This window comes from Lupinus angustifolius, chromosome LG11, assembly GCF_001865875.1.
Source record: "Lupinus angustifolius cultivar Tanjil chromosome LG11, LupAngTanjil_v1.0, whole genome shotgun sequence".
Classification (NCBI taxonomy): domain Eukaryota; kingdom Viridiplantae; phylum Streptophyta; class Magnoliopsida; order Fabales; family Fabaceae; genus Lupinus; species Lupinus angustifolius.
In genome coordinates this window covers 24,595,413-24,603,470 of record NC_032019.1, presented here as the reverse complement: position 1 = coordinate 24,603,470, position 8,058 = coordinate 24,595,413, and positions in this window count along the sequence as shown.

The window sequence follows — 8,058 nt, the reverse complement described above, 5'->3', positions numbered from 1 at the left end:
AGCCGTTTTATTACATTGTTTAACTACTGTTTCTGAATTTGATTTATGTTCATACTATCCAACAACAAAAACCCCATTGTGTGTGAGTATAAGTTGTTTGAAGCTTTGCTTGAAAGATAATCCTTGGGAAACGACCTAGGAGTCACTTCCTAGTACTGCAGTTTTAATTGTTATATTATTTGCATCGGGTACGACCTCGATCAATCTGTTTAGTAGGAATAATAAATATTGTATCTGAGAACATATATGTTTCGTCTATTTTGCAACTTTTTGAGTGATATGTTATTTTTATTTTTGGAATGCTTTGTATGCTTCCCCACATACTTAATATTATGTGCACTTGCATCTTGGCACACATACATGCCCTATACTCGAGTATTAGAGATTATTTTTAGGATAAGAGAGACATATACTCTACTGATGCTGACATGAGACCATATCTAGTATTATCATGATGTACATCTCATAATCCACTATTCTCTCGTTTTTAACCCATGATATATATTTGATTCCTACACACAATTCCTTTACATGTATTTCGAAGCCCCATACATACTAATCGTCGTATCCATTCATTACATAAAACATGCATCAATATTGTGCACTTACATAATTCCCCAATATCACTCAAATACAAGACAAACATTATTCCTTTGACAAATCTAAAACACCCGCCAAGATCAACACGCAAATTCTGCTCAAAATCAAAATAGAAACCATCCAAACCAAACTAGAGGGAATCCATACTTTGACATTATTCTAGTGACTTATGTTGAATTCTTTGTCCAACTCCAAGATATGAGAATGTTGAATCTCGTGGAAGGATAGGTTTTCAAGTCACTATACTCTAAATAGTATGAGCCAACCACTAGCTATGAGTATCATTATGACATCACAACACATTCTACAGAAAAATATTGGGACATCAAATACAAGGTACATGTGAATTTATACATTTCCAATGGGTGGACTTCGACCCCGCAATAAATAATGTTGATGAGAATCATATATCTAACCATTAAAATCAAGAGAATTGATGGATAATATTGTCTGTCAATCCTCTTTTTGCTCTACCCAAGGTCTAGGGTGATTAAATAATGGGCACATTTATGTTTTGCAACCTTTATTGCATTCCCCAAAGCTGAGGGTCATCAAATAATGTGGCATCTATGTTTTTCTTTTATGAATAAAGATTTATTTTCTATTGCATAACCCTTTTACAAGTACATACTAATGTATTGATCAGGTAAACTTACTATCTCATGTTTCTTTCCACAAGTCATATTCACAAAAAAATAAAATCAATTCATGCAATAACATGAGATATTTGATTCAATAATTAAAATGATAAGGATATTGATGTAATTGTAAGACCCAAAATGATATTATCTTCAGATAACTTTTTCTAATGACATAAGGCTTCATTGTAATTCCCAAACACTAAGAAGATATCCTTATTCACTCCATTTGAGCATATATATTATGAAATTAGATTATCTTTGAAACACATGTAAAATACATTCTTTCATGCCAATACATCATTTCCCCATTTAAACAAAAAGTTTAAAAGAATCCAATGAAAATCAAAATGAAAATATTCCTATGTCAAAGTGCTAAAGAAAAAACACAAAATATATCAAAATCCCATTGAGAATCCTCAATAAATATCTTAGGATAAAAATTATAACAAAGAAACACACAATGTCAATGACATTAAAAAATCATTCATGTCCCATAGTGGAAGATTATCGCTTTGGTCTTAGGTCTTCACCCATTCCATATTAGACAAAGGAGAAATATGAGTTTGGGAAACACATATTTTTAAGCCTTATTTTCATTTATTATAATCCTTAGCTAGAACATGATACATACCAATTCAGAGAAATGTCCACTCTACTAAACCGCATAAGTTTTTAACAAAAAAATATCTCATATTTAATGTATAGGATATGATACAATTTACTCATCATCATCACAACATCATTACTCAGCTTAAATATTTGCCAACTTTTCATGACCATTATTTTTAGTATTTATTTTTAAAGAGTGGTACATTAAATAAAGAACATGTCAAACAAAAACCAAAAATAGGAATAGAAAATGAATAGAGGAAGCCTCTCAAACTAGGATAAGTTTTGAGGTAATTATTCTCTACAACTTCCAAGATTAGGCATGTTAGGAATTTTGAATGGGAGGATGACTTCCAACATCTCACATTGGGGCAATTTTTAGGTTTACTCCACAAAAGAATAAAATTCCAAGAAATCCAAACTTGGGGCAATAGTAAAACTTCTTATCACGGGTTTATAAGTTGGGTTAATCACAAGAAATAAAAATCCCTTAATTAATGAGGGACATGGCACTAGATTAAAATTTTCAAGAATACTTTCTCAATAATATCTTTAGTATAGATCTTTTGCTTCCTATTAACTAAGATACATCCAAAATCATCAATACCTAATGGTTTTCACAAAGAAAAAAAATAAAAATGGAAAAGAAAGAGTAATAGGTGGAAAACTTACACAGGAAACCTAAGAAAAATAGAGAGGTTCTAATTGAAAACATACAAAGGTGGCTCAGGATCATAATAAGAAGAGAGAATCCCCGACATGTGTTGGTATACAAGGGTTCTGCATGCCGACATAAGGGTGAGTTGATGCATGGCTACTTCATTCATTCAATCACAAAATTCAATTTGAAGTCTCTTAATTGATTAGATAGAGACGATTAACGTTTTTAACTCCAGCTAATCGATTAACATACAATTAAGTTCCAATTATGTATTATTACTTTCAACTTAATCGATTAACCAATTATAGCGGAAACCAGAATACTCAAATGTCTTCAAAATTGACTAATAGATTTCAAGATCGACCAATTCAATTGTCCATACGCAATATAATTGATTAACGAATATAAATGCATAAATTAAAAATTATAGAGAGAAAAGACAACAATAGTGATTTTATACTGGTTCATGCCAAGAATGACACAACATCTAGACCCTTTGATTGATTTGAGGATATTCATTAATTAGAATTGTAAATTGGACATAAAACATATTAGCAAAGACTTTCCTATCTCTCTTCATAAGTTTGACCCTCTTTGAGTCCCCACAACCTCTTAGCTTATGTTGTATCCTACAACGGTTACAACCTCATATATATTGAGGATTCCTCACCTCTAATCTAACTCATCCCTTTCCTATCTAAATTTCTACAAATCTTATTGTTTTTTATATATACCTTCTCTTGCAAATAACAACAAAAATCTAGAACAAATGATACTTCATTCTTTTCTCTAATTGATTGGTAAAACTAAGATTAAGTAGACTATATGAATACTATAGAACAAGAATGAATATGATTGAACATTTCTTATTTCTTTAAGATTCAATCTAGATCTTTATTTATTTGTAAGATGTAGCACTTGAACCGAAATTCTCTTTTGTTAAATGAAAACTGAATGAATTATTGTTTCATGAGATTGATGAATCTTGAGAAATCACATAAGACCTTTATAATTCTGTTTTTTTTGCATTAGATAACTGATTAAGGCTTAGTCATAATCGATTATTGGTTTGTTAAAACATCTTATTCGATTATTGAAATAAGGTAATCGATTAACTACAGCTCAAAGTAGATTCTGGAAAAATGCACTTGCCTCTTAATCGATTATTGATCAATTATCTACGGTTAAACTCATAACTTTGGTTCAATCATCATCTCAAATATCATATCTAACGATCCTAATTATAATCAATGATATGAGATGCATGAAACTTATTGTACTATATCCATCATTATATCTTAGATTTCATGTTGTCCTTTATACGTCGCACTATACAGTCTTGTAACTTGTTGTCTTCATCAATACCATTTTATGCATAGTCTTCAATCTCACATGTATTTGTTAAAAGTGCATGTCAAAACTAAAAACAAACGAGAAATTCTTTTCCATCCATTAACCTGATATCCATAACAAAACCATTAGAATTGCTTTATATGGACTTGTTTGGACCATTTCAAGTTATGCATTTTGGTGGAAATTACTATGCCTTGGTTATCATTGATGATTTCTCTAAATTTACATGGACATTGTTTCTATAACATAAAAGTCATGCATGTAAATCATTTAAAAAGTCTTCTAAGATAATGTAAAATGAAAAGACCCTTAAAATTACACCTATTAGAAGTGATCATGGTGGTGAGTTTGAAAATCATGGATTTGATATATTTTTTTGAAGAGCATGGCATAACTCATTACTTTCTACACTAAGAACTCCTCAATAAAATGAAGTTATAGAAAGGAAAAATAGATCTCCATAAGAATTAGCTGGAGTCGTGCTTAATGACTCTAAACTCGCTCACTACTTTTAGGTCGATGAGTTAACCCCCTAGCCATGTGATGAATAGGATTCTTTTTAGACATATTCTAAAAAAATCATATTAACTTTATAAAGGTAGGAAACCCAACATTGCATATTATCATTTATTTCGTTGTGAGTGTTTTGTACTAAATAATATAAAAGAGCTATTGAGTAAATTTGATGCAAAATTCATTGAAGACATTTCTCAAAGGTATTCATTGTGAAGAAGATTTTGCCCCTGACCTTGGCGCGATTGTGATGAAGTCACTAATATAACCAAAAAATAAGTAAAAGGATGAAGACCTTGAAGACTTAGATGAAATGCTACCCAAGTTCAAGATCTATTAATCTTGTAAGTTATGTGATTCTATCCCAAAGCTTTTTTATTAAATTTAACAGTATGCTCATAGGTAAACCTTTTTGAAAACTATTTTAACTTGGACTAAAATGAACTTAATTTTCAAAAAGCTGAGTAACAGGTTACTTGACCCGAGTAATGAGTTACTGGGAGTGAGTAACCAATTATCCAAACTAAGTGACAATTTCTTAAGCATATTTTAAGCCGAGTAGCTTATTACACATGGGAGTAACCAATTATTCAATTGGGCAAAAAAATATGGTTAATTGATTACCCATGAAAGTAATCAGTTACTAAGAGCTATTATACCATATTTCAAATTCAATCTAAAACAAAATCATCCAAAATAAATGGATGTCATTCCACTCGACTTCTACCTTCATGAATGGATATGATGGCTGGTTGGGAGCATATACATTCAGATTCGTATAACATTCTTACATAACAACCACTTAACATTTTCATACACTTTTACAAACAACTTGTGAAAAACTTTCAGAAATTCTTACAGTTGTTGTTAAGTATTTTATTCCAAGTTTTATACATCGAAAATACTTGAGCATTTGTGAGTATTCTTAGTGATTAACTTTAATGATTGCAAGTTTATAAGTGTCATATACTTTATGCAATCTAAGCCCTAGAATTATTCTTCAAACTTATATTCATCTTGTTGATACACTTTATCCATAAGGTGTGGTGAAAAGAGAAATAAAGTCTTAGAAGAGGTGTTCTTCTAAGTGTGTGAGATTTTTATTAGTTTAGTCTGATGATAAAGTCTCTTAAAATCTCTAATACTTACATTGGCTTGGACGTAGCCTTCAAGTGAACAAGAAGGTGAAAAAATATCAAAACTTAACATATATCTCTATTCCCCTTCTCCTTACTTTATATACTGCATTGTAATTTCTGCAACTTACATTTATCTATTGCATTATACTCTAATTTTTTTTAAATTTGATAAATTTGTCATTAATGCAGAAAACTAATTCACCCATCTTAGATTTCCATCTTATCCTTATAATTGACACCATAGCTTAGGTTGGGTAAATTACTCCCTAGATCCTATATTTAAATCATCCTTCAAGTTTCGTTGGAGAGTGCTACAATTTTTGGAATATCCAAATGAGAATATTTATAGAGTCACAAGATCTTGATATATGGAACACAATTGAGGAATGACCATATACACCTGTTGCAGTGGTCAATTGTGTAAGGGAACCAAAGCCAAAAACAATCTAGAACAACGATGATAAGAAAAAGGTTTTATATGATCTTAAGACCAAAAATATACTTACAAAACCCGTAGGAATGTTGGATAACAAGGGCTTACGATCACCTAGAGGGGGTTGAATAAGTTTAGCAGATTACTATAACCGCTTTTTCGATTAATGAGATATTTAGAAAACTACATGTTTAGTTGATTATACAGAATCTTAATCGATTAATGACAACACAACTTAATTGATTAATCACATGTTTAATCGATTAACATGATTCTTGCCTTTCTTGAAAATATGATTTCTTGCACATAATGTTAACCGCAATTTCAATCCATTCAGATGCAATGCTTAACAAATTTATGCCTAAGTAATATCACAGATTCATAGCAAGCAGTAAACTCAATAAGCAAAGTAATCTATGTAAACAAATCAAAAATTGACTGAAATTAAAGGATAAGGGGTAGAAAATTCGGGATGACGATATTTTATCCTGGTTCATTTGCAGGTCCACTTGCAAACTATGTCCATGCCTCCCCTTATGATCTTGAGAGATTTTTCTTTACTAATGGAAATCAAATGTATTACAAAACACACTTCCAACAATACAAGACTTATTTCTTGTACTATAGATATCCCTAAATGATTTGACCCTCAACCCTCTTCTAATGCATAATCCACACCACTATGGTTCTGGCCCCAACCACTCCTAACTCACTTCCAAGACCCTTGTACTAGTGAATACTCAATCTAACCTCAACTAGGATTTACAACTCAATTCTCTAACAAATGGTGATACACACAAAAGAACTCAAGAAAATCATCACAAATTAACAAGTTGTTTTTTCACCTAAAATGTGCTAATCTAACAATCCAAAACAACACTAAAACCTGATTGGAAATCTCACAAAAGACTTAATAGAAAATTGTGTGATTTTTCTAGTTTTTCAAGAATGGTTTTTGACAATTGATGCACAATTGATAATTTCTAATGAAACTACCATATCTTACTTTCTTGTGTCAAAGAAAACTAAGTGAATTTTCACACAACACAAATTTCACTCAAAATGAATTTCGAAAGTTAATCTCAGTATTTTTCAAGACTTGTTGTTGTGAGAAATGGGAAAATTTCAGTTTTTATATGAAACTGGTTTCTGCATTGTTTAATCGATTAATGACGCCAAAAAATTAAAACCTTTAGCAACTGTAACCTAGTTAATAGATTAATCTTATACTTAATCGATTAACGAGTTCTCGTTCTCATTTAATCGATTAACACATGATGTAATCGATTAACTGTGTAAAAAAATACTTCCTTTAATGTATGATGAACCTTCTACATGATATGTATATGCATGATACATGATTTCCAAATGATGTAAGATTTTGATGCATCAAAATCATATGTAGATGCAGGATCATGTTTGTATGCATGCAAGTCTCTTTTTAAGTTGTTCAATTCTAATTTTGAAAGACTTCCATTCTAGGTTAACGTAGCCTAGACTCCATCTAAACAAGCATCTTAAGACTTCTAGAAAAGTAAAAACTTAACCTAAGTCTTCCTTGATGAACTTTGAGTCTTGGCTTTATTGTTTGTTAAGTTGTCCTTGTCTTCAAACCTGCCTTTGTATCTTTGTCTTCATCAAAACTATGTATTGTTGCACACATACAATCTTCAGAAATAGATGAGTTCTTTAGGATATCAAAATGTAAATTGGCCAAGGAGATGCGAGATGCCTTAGAGACCACTCATGAAGGAACTAAAGAAGTGAAATGATCTGGACTCAATACTCTTTCTCAAGAGTATGAGATTCTTTGAATGAAACCTGGAGAGAAAATTCTTTATGTCTAGAAAATATTCACCCACCTTACCAACCACTTGAATACTCTAGGCAAAGTGCTATCAAATAGTGTCCTCAACCTAAAAGTTCTTATGTCACTAACCAGAACATGACAACCATTTCTGAAAGAAAAAAATATTATAAAAAATGTCTTTGGCTGCTCACTTTGTAAAATTATAGGAACACGAGTTGGAGTTGAATCATCTCGAACAACACGAGGAATAAGAGAAGAAGAGAAAGAACATTTCCTTGAATGGAAAATCAAATACATGT